The sequence below is a fragment of the Natrix helvetica genome (assembly GCF_964273705.1).
Source record: "Natrix helvetica genome assembly, chromosome: W".
NCBI classification, from domain to species: Eukaryota; Metazoa; Chordata; class Lepidosauria; order Squamata; family Natricidae; genus Natrix; species Natrix helvetica.
In genome coordinates, this window is record NC_138555.1 from 13,816,955 (window position 1) to 13,834,819 (window position 17,865).

The window sequence follows — 17,865 nt, forward strand, 5'->3', positions numbered from 1 at the left end:
ACATGTTCCAAGCATCATCTTCCACGCTGGCATCTACACCCCTCTGCTTCCGGTCAGGTGTCGAGGTGCGGAGACAAAAGATGACCTTGGCTTCTATAAAAGAATGACAACAAAACATTCCACAATCCTACTCCTTTCTATTCCCCCCTCCCAACTACTACACTAATGAAACAGCATAGAAAATTATAAGAAAGTGTGGCAGGCCAAAGATCCTAAAAGAAACATAACTACAGGCCTGACAGGCGGCCTCTCCTCAGAAGAAAAACGTTTCCTGAAAAGAGAATAACATAAAAGTTAACATAACAAAAATTTAACCACCTCTCCTCCCCCAATGGGACCCTTTGACTTATTGGGAAACTTCTCATGGAATTGCTTTACTAACTTCTCCACTTTTCGGTACCCACTGTTCACCCAAGTAGCTTCAGAACAAGGGTAACCCTTCCAATGCACTAATAATAATAATAATAAATTTAAATTTATTAGCCGCTCCCTTTCCAGACAGGACTCGGGGCGGCGTACAATGGAGCATATAAAACATAAAACATATATACAAACACATAAACATACATATATACAGGACATACATGTAACACTAAGTACTGTAAGGGACCCCTATTCAGTCTGGAGTCTACAATTTCCCCCCCCTCAGATTGTGTTTCCCCTTCTATCACTACAGGAGGAGATTGAGCTTGGGTGGATGCTCTTCTGTTAGACCCAATTACTGGTTTCAACAAGCTACAATGAAATTCTGGGTCAATTTCCCCTAGACTTCTGGGTAGACTGAGTTGAACTGTAACTGGGTTAACTATCTTCACTATTGGGAATGGACCTAGAAATTTTGGACCCAATTCCTTGCTAGGCATTCCTAATCTTATGTATTTGGTAGATACAAAAACTTTGTCCCCCCCCCCACGGAAGTGGGTTTGGAGCGAGCAATGTTTCTCAGCTTGCTTCTTGTAGGCTTCTGCCGCAACTGCTAGAGCCTTCTTCGTATTCTCCCATCCGTTCTTTAGCGTGTCCATCCATTCATTCAAAGACATGGAGGAAGGAGGTTTTCTAGGCAACTCAGGCATGGCAACAACATCCATGCCACTTGTAATCTGGAAACCTGCTAATCCTGTGCTGCTGTGGATCGCATCATTGTACACCACTTTGGCGAAGGGTAGCAAGTCCGACCAGTGGTCTTGTTGATAGTCCACAAAACACTGGATGTATTGTTCCACCACCGCATTGGCTCCCTCTGCTGCGCAGTTCATGCTGGGATGAACCTCTGAGCTCAGTTCTTGTGTGGACCCAATGGATCTCAGGACCTCTCTCCAGAACTTGGCTGTGAACTGGACTCCGCGGTCTGAAATGATCCTCTTGGGTACTCCGTGCAGGAGTAAATGTGTTTCACAAACATTTTCGCTAATTTCTTTGTGGATGGCAATCCTGAGCAAGCAATGAAGTGTGTCTGCTTAGAAACCAAATCAATAACTGTCCAGATTACTTTATTCCCACTGCTGTCTGGGAGTTCCACGATGAAGTCCATTGCAACCTCTTCCCATGGCCGTTTAGGGCTCTCTGCTGCAGGTGCTGCAGGTTCTGGGCTCTTGGATTCAATCATCCACGGCTGGCCCTTTTCCTCCTCTGAGGCCTCCCCCTTGGTAGGACTTTTCGTCACCTTAAGTTGAGGATCCTCTTCCAGAGGTCGTTTGGGCATTTCCCTCTCCGAGGCCTCCCCCTTGGTAGGACCCTTTGTCACCTTAAGTTGGGGATCCTCTTCCAGAGGTTGTTGGCCCAGATGACTCTTCTGTGGTGGCATCTGGGGCCCTCTCTTTACCGCTGTGGTGGTTGGTGCACACGTTTGTGGCATTGGGGCTGGAGCCAAGCACTCTGACGCTCTGTGACCAAGTTGACAACAATGTTGGCATTTTATTGGCCCCCCTGAGGAACGGAACCTGGTTACATCTCTAAACTTCAGAACCTCCTCATCACATTGGACTGCTCTCCACTTTGCAGCTTCCCCCTTGGTAAACCCTTCTTCCCTTGTGGAGATTGCTTCTCTGTAGGAAGGTGGGGTAAGAACCTCTTGGGGCATTGCAGGGGAGACTGTAACCGGTGGGGAGGTCAATCCCTCGGTTGGCCCCTGCCCAGTTTTCTGCCATGGTGCCATCTGCTGAGGGAGGGCAGGCGCCCACTGGCATTCCTCCCATCCATGACCTGGGGTTAAGACCCATCCCGGGGTTCCCTGCTTCACAGGTTGCAGCTCAAACAATGATGGCTGGCGAGGGGGGGGGGGGTTATGTGCCAAGGACCCTCCTGCTGGCTTGGAGGAGTTATGGGCCAAGTAGGTGCCGTCTGCTGGCTTGGAGCATTTTCCCATGTTGATGGCAAAGGAGGTGCCCAGTGGCATCTTATCCATCCATACTCTGGGAAGAAAGCCCAATCTGGTGGTGCTTCATTTACTGGTTGCAGCCCAATTTGTGGCTGGCAAGTGAAAGATGCTGGCCAAATCCCTTCTTGCTGTCTGGGTTGAAATTCCCATTTTGATAGGGAATCTGTCTCCCACTCAGTTGTAGGGTAATAAGCCATTTCATTTATTGCTGTCTGTAAGGAGTCAAAATCTCCACTCCAGGTTTTTTTCCAAGCCTTGTTGTCCGAAATGGTCCGGGAAGCCCATCAGAGATGATTGCGTGGGGATGGCTTGAATCTCCATTCCTTTCATCTTCTAACCGGGTGTAGAAAAGTCTTTTCCAGCCCCCTCCGTCCTCTTGCCAGATGCAATAAATCTTGAAGCAGATTCCTTTGCCTTTGAAGTATACAGAGAAGCGTTTTTCTCATCTTCTTATCTCCAAAAGCTTTCTCATAATTCTTCGCTGATATTTTACGTTGTCCCGGTCAGCATTGGGAATTCAGCCCCCCCCAGTCCCCCCCCCAGTCCCCCCCCCAGCCCCCCCCCATGCGAGGGGGTGTGTGCTGGTGCCTTATTTTAAAGTGAGAGTTGGAATAATGTCAGCGTTCTAAATACCATGTATGAAATCAATCAGAGACTAAGGCAGAATCATCCTTAAAGTTCCAATTTAATCATACAGGCAAGTTAGCATGTCTATGGAATTCCAACTCTGATCTTCTTCCTGGAATTCCACCCAGTTGAAAGTTCATGATCTATCCCCACACCCCATAATCCATCACATGTTCCAATCATCATCTTCCACGCTTATCACTCCCACCCAGTCACATCACCCCCTAGCCACACCTACTCAGCCGGTCATTAGGGCAGAGAACCGGTTGTTAAAAAACACCGGGAACCACAAAACCCTTTTGACATCTCTCTCTTTCTCCCCCTCTCCCTGTATCTCTCTCTGTGTCTCAGTCACTCTCTCTCTGTCTCTCCCCCCCCTCTCTCCCTGTCTCTCTCCATCTCTATCTCTCTCTTTCTCTCCCTCCCTGTCTCTCACTCTTTATCTCTCCCCCCCCCCCTTCCGTCAAGCCTGAAATCTGACCGGGCTATGGGGATGTTTCTATCATGGGTTATTCTCACATGAATTCAGGTTGACACAGTTTGGAGCTGAAGGGGGAGAGCAGAGGTGGATGGAGTCTTCAGCCAAAACAACATAGTTAGCAACAACAACAACATAGAAACAGAATGCAACCGAGTTCAGCCTCTCTATCTCCCCCCCATCTCTGTTTCTCCCCCTATCTCCCCCCTCTGTATCTCTATGTCCCCCTCTCTCTCCCCCCTCTGTATCTCTCCCCCACCCTGTGTATCTTTCTATGTCTTTGTGTGTCTGTATATGTGTGTGTGTATGCCTGTACACCTGTGTGTGTGTGTGCGTGTGCGTGTGTGCATTTGTATTTCTCTCTGTGTCTCTGTCTGTATCTCTTGCTCTCGGAAAGCCGAGGCTGGGTGAACCCAGCTAGCTCTCCTTGGGGCTCTTCTTTTCTTTCTTATTGGAAACTTTTCGGAAATCCGGGCTGGCTGAGGAACAAGTGTGAGCCACAGCGGAGGCTTCCCTGAAGACGACCCTCCTCCTCTTCCCCCTCCTTCTCCTCTCACGACCCCCTGGCTGGCTGTGGCGGGGCTAGGAGGGTGAGCACGAGTGGGGAGACCCTCAAGCCAGTGGCTGGGCTCAGCCAAAGGTGCACAGGGCAGACGGGTTGACCAGCTGACAGATGAGCGTCTTTTGTGCGGGTGCTCCAGCTTTCTCCGAGCCTGACCCCCAGGTTGGGCATCCGAGGTTCGGTGGGGCCAGCCCCCTTTTCCTGCTGCCCTGAGCTTCTTTACTCCTCCAGCGGAGAGGTGTCAGTGGAGGCTTTGATTGAAAAGCATCCTCCTGGCACCAAAAGTCCCCTGTGCAAGGTTTAAAGCCGTGGCTGGGTGCTGAGGGCCCGTCTCCCTTTCCGTCATCTCCTCCTACCGGATCCCATTCCCAGCCCGGCAGTGCTCATGTTAGTGAGGCCAGCATCAGTTGCGGTCAGGTTGGGCCAGTGTCTCAGGGCGGAGAGCAGGTTATGTGTCTCCCCAAGCGACCGAGGCATGCCCAGCACCAACAAGGGCCAGAAGAAGCACCAGCAAGAGTGAGGCCCCGGAGAATCAGCCCTGGCCACTTCTCCATCCATGAACATGACATTTTTACAACTGGAAAACTGCCAATGCTAGTTTTGAGCTTCACAGGAGCAAGGTGCCCAGTTGTTGCTGTTCTGAGAATGCTCTGGCCTATCTTGTCTTTAACCATACCCAGGTCTACAAAGAACATATCAGATGTATAAATTGAATTTAAACCGACTACTTAGGCCAGCTTTAGGATGTCAGAAAATTATGTGATATTCTTCAACTGTGGAGTTCACATTTCTTTTCACACATGTACATCCAAACAATTATGTTGGTGGGGATTTCACAGCAAATCACAAAATGGAACAAGCTGGCAGTGGAATGCCTCATTTTCCTTCTAGAAAGTTCCCTTAATTTTCAGAATATATCAATCAGATGTTCTGGGAGGTCTTTGTGCTGTTTCAGAAGTATGATTCAAATTGTTTTGGCCAGTGTATTTCAAGGAATTGCTCATAAAATGCCTGATCAGCTCACCTGGTAGATAACTTGAATACTTGGGGAGGGGATTAAATAAAATCTGGCCATTCCATTTTACATTGTAGGAAGTTATCACCCAGCCCTCTCCCAGAAAAATGAAATATCCTAGGAAATATTGAAAAGGTAGAATATTTCTCTGGATGTGAAAAGGAAGACACATGTTTTATAAAGAGAGAATATCTCCCTGCAGCTTCCTGCCTCCACACACTTTGTCAATGGGCCATTAAGAAGGCCAAGCCAGTCCCCTTACATAATAAAGAGTTCTCCCCTTCAGCTCCAGGGGGATGGCATTAAGGCATGATAATATTGGCCTTTTACCCAACTCACCACATGGCATCTGAGAACTCAACCAAACCTGGATGCAAAACGTAGCCTAGAGAGTTGGCCCTGCATGGCCCCATGGGAGTCTGACAACCAATCAGTATACAAGCTCCGTGCATTACGGAGACATGGTTGGGCCATGAGGGGGGTGTTCCCCTTAGTGAACTATGCCCACCAGGTTTTCCGGCGTTTCACCAGCCGAGAGCCCAGGGCAGGGGCGGGGGGGTGGCGGTGGTTATTAGGGAAAGTCTCAGACCTCAGGAGGTCACTGTGCCTCAGATAGGCAGGTGTGAGTCCCTTTTTGTGAAATGGGGCCTTGGAGTTCACGTGGGCCTTTTTGTTATGTACCTGTCTCCCTGCCACGTTTCATCGGCCCTGCCAGAGCTGCTGAATGTATTAGCTGGTTTGGCGGTTGATTTCCCCAGGCTTATGATACTGGGGGATTTCAATCTGCCTTCCATTGGCGAGACATCCAAGTCAGCTCGGGAGTTCATGGCTTCCATGACGGCTATGGACCTAACTCAGTTAATTCAAGACCCCACCCATAACAGGGGACACACACTCGACCTGATTTTTGTCTCTGGGGAGTGGATGAATGAACTAGATTTAGGGGATATTTCTATTCAACCCTTGATCCAACACTAGTAAGAATTCATATTAAATCCTACTTAGTGGCGATAAAAGCGGCAAAACGGCAACATTTTCCCGCTCTTATCGCGTCTGCAGATAACTTCCCAGCTGCCCTGTTTAGGGTGACCCGCTCCTTACTTAACCAAGGAACTAGGGAAGACCCCTTGCAGGGTAGGGCTGAAGAATTTGTTCAGTATCTGCAGGATAAAATCGCTCAGATCCGGACAGGCTTGGACTCTGACTGGGTAGATTCGGGCGAGCCAACGGGAATGAATCTTGTGGAGACAATCTGGGATGAGTTTGACCCTGTGACCCCCGAAGGCATGGACAGGATTTTGGGGAGACTCAGTGCTGCCACTTGTGTGTTGGACCCGTGTCCCTCTTGGTTAGTTTCGGCTTCCTGGGAGGTGACACGAGGCTGGCTCCGGGCGATTACCAACGCTTCATTGAGAGAGGGGTTCTTTCCCACCACCTTGAAGGAGACGGTGGTGAGGCCTCTCCTTAAGAAGCCTTCCCTGGACCCAGCTTCTTTAGTCAACTATCGTCTGGTCTCCAACCTTTGCTTTGTAGCAAAGGTTGTCGAGAGTGTGGTAGCACGTCAGCTTCCCCAGTACCTGGATGAAGCTGTCTACCTGGATCCATTTCAGTCGGGTTTCAGGCCCGGGTACAGCACGGAGACGGCATTGGTCGCGTTGGTCGATGATCTCTGGCAGGCCCGGGACAAACATTTGACAGGAGGGGTGAGAGAGTGGATGCACAGTCGGGGTCGATCCCTGCCCTCCAATGGTATCCTACTGCGACGACTCAGGGGGTTGGGAGTGGGGGGCACCGTTTTACGGTGGTTCTCCTCCTACCTGTCGGATAGGTCGCAGTTCGTGTTGACTGGAGGGCAGGGATCGACCCCGATGTGCATCACTTGTGGGGTGCCCCAGGGGTCGGTTCTCTCACCCCTCCTGTTCAACATATATATGAAACTGCCGGGCGAGATCATCTGTGGTTTTGGGGTACGGTATCATCAATATGCTGATGATACCCAACTTTTCATCTCTACCCCAAACCACCCAAACGATGCCCTCGACGTGATGTCCCGATGCCTGGAGGCTGTGCGAATCTGGATGGGGAGGAACAGGCTCAAGCTCAATCCCTCCAAGACTGAGTGGCTGTGGTTTCCGTCATCCCGATTTGTGCATCTTGTCCCATCTTTGATGATATGGGGAGAAATTTTAGCCCCCTCAGAGAGGGTCCGCAATCTGGGAGTCCTCCTGGACATGCGGCTTAGTTTAGAAGAACACCTGACGGCCGTGACCAGGGGGGCCTTTTACCAGGTTCACCTGGTATGTCAGTTGCGCCCCTTCCTGGAACGGGATGCTCTATGCACAGTCACTCATGCCCTCGTCCTTTCTCGCCTGGACTACTGCAACACTCTCTACATGGGGCTGCCCTTGAAGAGCACCCAGAGGCTTCAGCTGGTACAGAATGCGGCCGCGCGGGTTATCATGGGGGTACCTAGGTGCTCCCATGTTACACCCCTTTTAGGCGGCCTGCACTGGTTGCCGGTTGTTTTCCGGGTGTGATTCAAGGTACTAATTATGACCTTTAAAGCACTCCATGGCTTAGGCCCACGGTACCTGCGAGACCACCTACTGCCACCAGTAGCCTCCCACCGTCCAGTACGATCCCACAGAGTTGGCCTCCTCAGGGTGCCGTTCTCTGTGGGAGCGCCTTCCCTCTGGAATGAGCTGCCCCCGGAGCTTCGCATAATCCCCGACCTCCGGTCCTTCCGATGCGCCCTAAAAAGGTGGCTTTTCCAGCAAGCCGGCCTGGCCTGTTAATTTTATCTAATTTTTGAAATGTTATTGTTATGTTAATTGGGTTTGTTTTTTTGAATACTTATCTAATTTCCTTTTAACTTTTGTGATATGTGTTTTTTAATGTTGTACGCCGCCCTGAGTCCTTTGGGAGAACGGCGGCATATAAATCCAATAAATCAAATCAAATCAAATCAAAGGCCAGAGAGGGCATAAAACCAGGGACTCAGCATCTCAGGTCTTCCTTCTCTTTTTCTCCACTAACATTGAAGCATGTGATCACCTTTTCTGTTCAGGACTCAAGCCATGTGGTCTTGTCCACCATTGAAACCATCTTTCCAAACAGCCTCCATGTCTCCAGTGTCTTTTTCCCCACTTGGAGCCGAAGCCAGAAGGACATTTCTTCCAACAACGTATTCTAAAAATGTAACTGAGTGAGTCTCAGAGTTACATGACAGTATGTCCCCGCGTCTTGGGCTACAGGGCCATGCATTTTTTAAAAAGCCATTCTAACCCACTTTTGAAGAAAAAAAATCTGCATTTAAACGGCATTATGGACATTACATTTGCATACTAGTTTGTTCTGCATCATTTTTCTATTTCTATATTCAGTTGTAGGAACCCAGAAGGACATTTCTTTCAACAATTGGCACCCCAGAGATGGGACTCCAAGCTAGCCTAACCAATGGATATGGCCCAGATAAGCCTCCCATGCCGGCACAGACCCCATTGAGTCTGTGGTTGGACTTTATCTTGGCCTTAGCCATTTGGATCTAGGTTTTAAAGGGGTTTTTGAGTTTGAGCGCAAAGGCTGCCTGGAAAGAAAGTGAGTACCTCTAAATTTTAATTCTCTAAAATTTAATTTTAAAGCATGGCAAAGCATGGGAAATGTGTGTATGCCTGCATGTGTGCGAGTGATGATGAAATCTTTCTCCCAATCAGAGCTGGATCTTGGTTCCTCTGTGTGTTTTTCCAAGAGAGCCTGGAAAGTATTAGGGTCAGGCCAGAGCACAGGACCTTCTGTTAGGGAAAGGAGAGTGTGTTTGAAAATGGATGGAAAAGTGAATGAAAATTTTGTTGTTGTTGCTTTTGTCCAATGAAAGCAAAAAAGCAAAGGTCCATTGTGCGTAAAGAGAGAAGGAGGTGCTGGTACTAACTGCAGAGGGGCAGAGGTCCTCCCCAGATCACCTTTTTGGATCCGGAAAACCTTAGCGGAATTCCCTACGAGGAAAGGGGCCGAATACTTCATTGAGGGAATCAAAGTCCTTCCCAGAATTTTTCTTTCTTCCGAAAACTTACGGCGTGTCACCAGGCTAGGCCAAAGTGAGCCCTACATGTAAAGGGTCATGGGAAGCATTAGGTCGTGGGTGACAGGAATTTCCCTTGGAGATTTCCTTGAAGCCTGGGACACCAGGCACATGCCTATCTTGGTTGGCATGGAGAGCAAGGAAAATGTGTGGCAAATTAGCTTTGCTGAAAGATGACACAGGAAAACTAATTTGGCTACATAAAGGTACTTAAAAGGAAAGGGAAAATGTTGGGGTTTCTTTTTTCCCCTCTTGTCTCTTTGTCTCTTTCTCTGTCTTCTATGCAAATGTTTTAAGTTCATTTACAAGAAAAGTTTCAAACTTGCATTTATTGTGTGTTTAAATGATTTTACCTGTTCATTTCTTTCCTGAAGCATGTGAATCCAGACCCCATTTCTCATCTGTGATATCCCCATAATGTTACCAGTTTATCTGTTTAGTAACTGATGGTTTTATTTTTCAAACTCTGCCTACAAGCTATCTACCCCACCCCTCTTACCTCTAATCCTCCAACAAAGCCTTTTCTGTGGGGGAGGGAACTTTGTTCTCATGTCTTTCAGCCCTGGAAGATGGTACTCTTCAAGGTGAGTGTAGATTTTTTTTCCTTTTGGGGGGAGGAGGAGAGTGTTGCTTTGTGTGTGCATGTATGAGACAAAGGAAATTCCTACTAGAGGTTTGCCTTCGACCTGAGCAAAAAACCCTCTGCACATCTATCTGGCCAACCTACTCTATTGGTCTTAAAGTAGAAACCTGGCCTCCAGAAGGCAGTTTTGATTTAGATTTTGTCAACAAATTTGCTGATTTTCTGGCCACCATCAGATGAACTGAAGAGGAGCTCTACCTGAGTTTCTACCCCAAAGTGACTGAGGAGTCCACAGGGATATGTTAAAAAGCTGTTGCAGATGTAATAGTAGAGCTCAAGAGCCCCACCCAGATGCAAACGATGTGTTAATGAAAGTCTCCATACATCTTGGTCTTTAAAACTATGCCTGCGATTGCTGGGAGATCTAAGAGTTTGGATCTTTAAAAAACAGCCAGAGTCTGCTGGCAGGTCCAAATTAGGAAGAGGACACTGAACACCCCAGGGCAGAGACAGGTATTAAAAATCTAGTGCTTAAGGAGATAGAACAATGGGCGTAACTTCGAGCAAAAGTAAGAAATTTAGCAGGTAATAAAAAGGTAAAGCCTGTCTGAATGGGAAGACCTAGGTAATTGGACTTGATTAATTTGATGTAATGTCTGTTAAAATTCTTAGGTGTGCATCTATACTAATAACATGTAGAATTGAATGGCATTGAATTGATTGTGATATGTTTGACCAGCTGGCAAAATAAGTAAACTTCTCAGCTTGGGCTTGAAGCTGTGGGGAAGGGGAGAGTAGCTAGGATTTAAACTGCTCTCTGAGTGTTCTCATTCTTGGACAATGAGCCACATGTTCCCCAAGGAAAGAAAATTGAAGATTTAAAGGGACAGGACCTCCCCCAGGCCTGAAAGTGTTGTTCCATGGTATTTGTGCATGTATGTGTGTGTGTGTAATCATTTCCAGACCTGGAGGGAAGTTGAGATCCTTTAATAATAGAAAATGGAGCTCATTGGCTTATGTACAGCTCCCTGAAATAATTGTAATAATTGCTTTGCATGAAGAAAGAATGAAATGGGATTTTTGTATGTGAAATTAATTTACACAAGCAGTCTGGTTGCAGTGCAAATGTGAGTATGTTGATGGTAAAAGTTGGTGTGAATGTACTCTGATTCCCTTTCATATAAAGAAACAGTAAGTTGCAAGGTTTTTTAATGGTATGTGTGTGTATGTATGTGTGTTACCATTTCCAAACCTGAAGGGAGGGTGAGATTCTCTAATAATAATACATGGAGCTCATTGACTTGTGAAAAAGCTTCCTGAAATACTTATTATGATTGGTTGGCATGAGCAAGCATGAAGGTCTGATTGCAGTATGAATGTGAGTATGTGTCCCCGATGCCCCAGGGAGTGATAAGTGAAGGGATCCAGAGACTAATTGCCTGCGTGAATCCCCCCCCCCTTTCTTCTGGGTCATTCTTTGGAGGGAAGCAGGAAAGGCAGGGAGAGTGAGTGTCTGCTCATTTTTACCATGAGGGTGTGTATGAAATGCCCCCAGTGATACCTGTGAATGCGTCTGTGCATCCCCCCTCCTTCTTTCTTTCCCTCCTTCCTTTTGGGTCATTAAAGGGGGCTGAAGTTTTCTGCTCACTTTAACCACTTTTTTCCTCTCTCTTCTGAGAAATTTGGAGTAAATGGGTGACCAGCTCCTGCAACTTTACCTTTCACTGTTGTGATCTTTTCATCTGCATATAAAAGTTATGCAGTTACATTTCCTTTTCTACTCTGAATACAATTTTGATTTTTTTCTTCTGGAAATTTTTGAGGTTTAAAATGCTTAATTAAACCTATAAAAAGAAATGATTTTGAGATATTTTGCTTACATTTGTAAATGTTTTAACATACTTAATGAGAATTTGCTCCCATCTGAATGGAACCTGATATTTTGGAGTGTTGACTCAAAGTACCTCTTTTTTTTAATTGCAATTTTTTAAAAAAGCTGTTCTTCTTCCCTCCCTGTTTTACACCTGAGTGCATTTTTAAATGCTTATGAGTCAAGGTGCTCTACCCTATGATATTTTGTTTGTTTGTTTGTTTGCAACACAAGTTGTTGTCCCTCTTGGAAATTTACTCACCATTGCAAAAGTGCTTCAATCATAGAGGCAGTGGGAATATCATGTTCCACAAAATTTACATCGTCTGCCTTCTGAAATAATGTTTGGATTTCCACACTTGGACAGAATGGGGGAAATTCCACAACATGAGACTACAGAGATGTCTGTAAAGAACTGTATACTTGGCCTCTCCTCTTTTTCTTCACCTCAGAAACAAAGGACTGCTAGCTCAAACCATAACTCTTGAATTGGCTGCTGGTGATTGCCTCCTGATAAAACCTGACATGAGGGGGAAAAAACCACGCCTGGGACAGACTCTACCAAGCCTGACTGACCACTCTTACCAGCAAGCTAAGCATAGTACCATCCAGCAGATATGAAAGAACGGACCCTGAGATGGAGAAGTAAAGACCAAAACACTCTCTTCTATCCCCAGAAGACAGCTGTAAAGACTACGGGGAGGGTGGAAATTGATTGTAAAGTTTTCTTTCTTTGCTTCCTTCACAGAAATTCATTGTAAGGTTTTCTTTCTTGTCTCATTTATATTGTAATCAGTTTAATGTATTCGTGTAAGAATTGTATTTGAGAATGGCTAGCACAGCAAGTTCTGAACACCTTAGATTTCTGTCTAGTGGGAGGGAAATTTTGTCCAAAATGTCTGTATTTTCTGTATTGTAGAAGCAGCGACACACACACACACACACACACACACACACACACACACACAGAGAGAGAGAGAGAGAGAGAGAGAGAGAGAGAGAGAACCTATTCAGAATTAGACTGAAACTATCTCCTTGATTTACCTCCACACAAAGCTTCTCCTAGGTTGATTTTTGCCCTGGCACAAAAGCCTAAGCAGCAACATCTCCCCTTTAATCCCATGGGGGCAGGTCAATTCCCCTCAGGCAATTCCCCCACTTGAAGAGTAGCAAAAAGGATCTTCAAAACTCAAACCCTGACTGTGACTCCAGAAAATGATGCTGCCCAGTTGCCCAGTAAAGCAGGATATGTAGCACTGGTGGTCTCATGAGTAGGAGTCCCGGGCTCATTGTGTAATTTTAAAAAATACTAAATAGCCTGGATTGCACACTAGCTAAACTCAATTTGGCCTCACTAAAATAAGAGCTAGGGGACTTCCGGTTCCGGCGGCTGACGGCGACGGGCAGAGACTGCTCGCCCCGCGCATCCCCGGTGGGCTCCCCACTCCTTGGGGGGCACAGGACGCCCCGGAGAGGCATTCTGCTGGAGGAACGGTGCGGCGGGAGGACCCCTGCATCGGCGGCGGCCATCGGGGGGCTCCCGCTTCGCTCCAGGCACCGAGGAGCGCGAAGGGGAGGTGCGCTGAAGCGTCTTCGCTGTGAGGCTGTCCAGAAGAAAAAAAGACAGTTGAAGGATGCAGCGGCGGTGCAGTGAGGTGTAGACTCCCTTCATACCTATTACCAACTCTATAACTTGTCAGTTGTGTTAATTGGAACTTTTGGCTAACTTGGAGAAGTGCGGCTGGAGGGGAGGGGGATTCCCCCCCCCCTTGGACAAGCGGCTAGAAACAAACGTGCTCGTAGCCCCAGGGAAGGAGGAGGGGGAGAGCCAAACCAAAGAGGTCACACTCCAACTAAATGGATCTTCAGATTTAAACCTTTAGGTTTCAAGAAAATGTGATCTGGAAGCCTTGGGAACTTTGAATTTTGAAAACTTTATTTGTTGCCTCAGTACCCGAAGTTGGCAGGGCAAGATGGCACACTTCCGTTGTCTTCATGAAAGGTGAACTTGACTCCACCTCTTAGCTTCAGGCTTCCGGTCTTTGTCTCCGTGTTATTTGGATAGTTCTCTTGTGGATTGTTTGCTTTTGAACTTTTTGGAGTGAAAAACGTCTGTTCCCTGCCAGGGTGATTAGAGAGTTCCCTTGTGCCTGGTCTCTCTACCCCCCGGACTCCCTTGGCTGCTCTACCACTCTGACTGATTCTTGTCTATACTGACTGGACTCTTTATTACTAACAATGACATCTAAAAGACCACCTCCTGGAAAGTCTGGCTTTGCTGCCTCTGCCCCGACATCTGCAACCTCAAGTCCGAGCACACAATCAACATTGACAGCCTTTAAACAAGTTAAAACTACGGACTTGGAGTTTCACCAAATGTTTCAGCAAATTCTACAGGGACAAGAGGAAATAAAGAAACAACTGAAGGACATGAAAGAAGAAATTAGAGGGAACCAGGAAAAAATTAATAAGAACTCACAGAGACTGGATCTCTTGGAGCAGGGGGCGGCTGAGATGAGGGGTGGGGTGGAGGGCGTGCAAAAGGGAAACAAAGAGCTTGACACCCAACAAATGAAAATAGAGTTTGAGAGAATGTCCTTTTATCTTAGGTTTCAGAATGTGATAGAGACAGTTGATGAAAACATTAGGGACATCATGACAACTATCTTGGCTGAGTATACTCAGAAAGAAAAACAACAGATGGGGTGGGAAATAGACCTGGTTTATAGAGTGAACTCCGCATATGCTAGAACACACAATGTCCCCAGGGAGGTACACATTAAATTTCTTAGGAAAAGCACAAGAGATGAAATTCTGAATACACAAAGGGGACAAGCCCTGATACACAAAGATAAGGAGATAACCATACTGAAACAGATCCCCAAGAAAGTGAGGGAGAAAAGAAAATATTATTCGCAATTGGCGAATAAATTATACCAGAAGGGGGTGTGGTTTCGTTGGTTGCTGCCTGAAGGTATGTTAATATTCTGGGAGGAGACAAGGGTCAGAATTAATACACCCATAGAGGCGCAGGCCTTTATGGAAAAAAATAAATTACTCCTAGAAAAACCAGAAGACATCCCAGTAGATGCACAAGACACGGGAAGGGCCGGAGCACTGCCAACAGGGGGAGATGGGGCAACATCAAGAAAGCTCAGATCACACAAATAAGTGAAAATCCACATGACATAAATTGATTGAAATTGCTAACGAACCTACCACACTGACTATATGTTATCATATAATATTTGAATGCTATGCAAATGTACACCATGAGTCTGGAGGGGGGGGTATACCTACCGCAGTTTGCGGCTGCCACAATTTGTAACTTTCCCCATACCTTTTCCTTTTGTAAAATACCAAAAAACCAATAAAACTTTGTTTAAAAAAAATAAAAAAAATAAAATAAGAGCTAGGGAAGTTTCAAGAACCATCCCTTGGAAATGGGCAGCCTGTAGTTTTTTAAAAGGCAAAACCATAGCTGTGAAGAATTTTGGGGATTCTGCTTGCTTGAAACCTGCCTGGAAGCTCACAGAAAGTAATATCTGATACTAATTGGCATGGAAAATTGGATACTGTAAAATTCTTTCCAGAAATTGTGCCCTGGCTGCTAGACCTTCATGGTTGAAAGCTCTCTGGGAGCCACTGAAGGGATCCTTCTGCTGTCTATCTCAATGCCTTTCCATCAGAAAAATTAAGTCTCCCTGATCTGACCAATTTTAATCTTTTGTCAAGAACATGTGCATTCCACTCACATGTTTTGAAAAAAAAAGGAGGGATTGTAGGAAGTTATCACCCAGCCCTCTCCCAGAAAAATGAAATATCCTAGGAAATATTGAAAAGGCAGAATATTTCTCTGGATGTGAAAAAGAAGAAACATGTTTTATAAAGAGAGAATAGCTCCCTGTAGCTTCCTGCCTCCACACGCTTTGTCAATGGGCCATTAAGAAGGCCAAACCAGTCCCTTTACATAATAAAGAGTTCTCCCCTTCAGCTCCAAGGGGATGGCATTAAGGTGTGATAATATTGGCCCTTTACCCAACTCACCACTTGGCATCTGAGAACTCAACCAAACCTGGATTCAAAACACAGCCTAGAGCAGTGATGGCGAACCTTTTTCGCCTCGGGTGCCAAAAGCACATACGTGCGCGCTATCACACGAACTCGAGTGCCGACCCACATAACGTAATGTCCCCGCTCACCTGTGTGGACCGTGCATTTTTGCACAAGGCTTCCTCGCCACTCCCTGCTCTGGCTGCTTCCCCTTGGCTAACACCCAGTGAGGGGAGAAGTTGCTCTGCCACTAACGGGCAGAGATTGGGGTGGGGGTGGGGGGATGCTCAAGTGTGCTCCTGTGTCAAAAAACCTTCCCTTATCATTCTCCTGTGTAAAGATTGGGCCCTTTTTACAATGGCAGGTGTGAGTCCAGTTGCTAAATTCTCCCCTTCTATTAAAGAGGATCCTGGGCACTACAGTCAATAGACAAATGAGGAAGGGAGCTGCTGGCACAGGGAAAAGAAAAGCAGCAAGAAAAGAAGAAAAAGCAGCTTTTCCCCCTCAAGGTGGCTGCTCTGTTCCCCCCCCCCCCCTGTGCTAGCACAGAGGATCCTGCCTGGTCCCTGCAATCCAAAGGGAAATGAGGAAGAGACCAATCTGCATGAGGGAAAGACAAGTAGCAAGGAAATAAGGAAAAGCAGCTTTTCCTCCCTCAAGGTGGCTGCTCTGTTGCCCTTTTCTCCATTTCAGCACCACTCCATGGAGCCTGCCCCACCCCCCATCGCCCAGGTCCTCGCTTCTCCCAAGCATTCCTTTGCCTATTTAATTTCCCCTCCGTAGCATTTTTCCATCGTGTTTCTTGCCGTTTTGGACAGGAAAACAAAGTTTGTGGGACTAAAAAAAACTCCTTTCAATCAATCAATTCCAACTTTGCGAGATCTCTTCCCCCTCCCCAAGTTGTAATTGATTGAAGTTTTTTTTAGTCCCACAAACTTTGTTTCTCTGCACACGATGGCAAGAAACGCGATGGAGCTGGAAATCAGGTAGGCAAAGAAATGTTTGGGAGAAGCGAGGACCTGGGCGATGGTGGGTGGGGCAACCTCGATGCCCTAGCACTGAAATGGAGAAAAGGGCAACAGCAGCCACGTTGAATGAAAGAAGCCTCTTTTCTTCTTTCCTTACTAGCAGGGGGGAGGGGGGAACACAGCAGGCAGCACGGGGGAAAGAAGCCTCTTTCCTTGCTGCTTGTCTCCCCCGTGCTGGCAGCTCTCTCAGCGATCGGGCAGGATCCTTTTTAGTAGCAGGGGGGAGGGGGGAACACAGCAGGCAGCACGGGGGAAAGAAGCCTCTTTCCTTGCCGCTTGTCTCCCCCGTGCTGGCAGCTCTCTCAGCGATCGGGCAGGATCCTTTTTAGTAGCAGGGGGGAGGGGGAAACAGAACAGCCAGCAGGAGTGAAAGAAGCCTCTTTCCTTGCCGCTTGTCTTTCCCCGTTCCGGCAGCTCTCTTTGCATTGGGCTGTTTTTCGCCCTTTGGAGGCTTCAGGGAATCCTCCGGAGATTAAAAAAAACTATCGAAAATCAGCTGGCCAGCGGGTGCATGCGCACTGGAGCTGACAGGGCAATGCCTCGCGTGCCCTCAGAAATGGCTCCGGGTGCCGCCTGTGGCACGCGTGCCATAGGTTCGCCATCACGGGCCTAGAGAGTTGCCCCTGCATGGCCCCATGGGAGTCTGACAACCAATCAGAATACAAGATCAAGATCAAAGGCCAGAGAGGGCATAAAACCAGGGACTCAGCATCTCAGTCCTTCCTTCTCTTCTTCTCCCCAACATTGAAGCATGTGTTCAACTTTTCTGTTCAGGACTCAAGCCATGTGGTCCTGTCCACCATTAAACCATCTTTCCAAACAGCCTCCATGTCTCCAGTGTCTTTTTCCCCACTTGGAGCCGAACCCAGAAGGACATTTCTTTCAACACAGTGACAGAACTAAGAGTTAAAAAAAACTTTTTTTCAGTTAAATTAATAGACATTCTATTCATGGAATAGAACCCAAGATTCCTGCTTTTTTCTGCTATGTCTTTAAAGAGAAACAGTGTAGAAAATAGGATATCACGTTTGGACATTCTCCCTTATTTATTTAATTTTTTTTATACTGCTTCCTATGCTGAAGCATCTGGAAGCAGTTTACAATTAAAGTAGTGACTTCTGGAGGACAAAATGGTGGATTGAAGATGGCTCTGTGAAAAATAGAACTCACAATTGTGACAAACAATGAAGCATT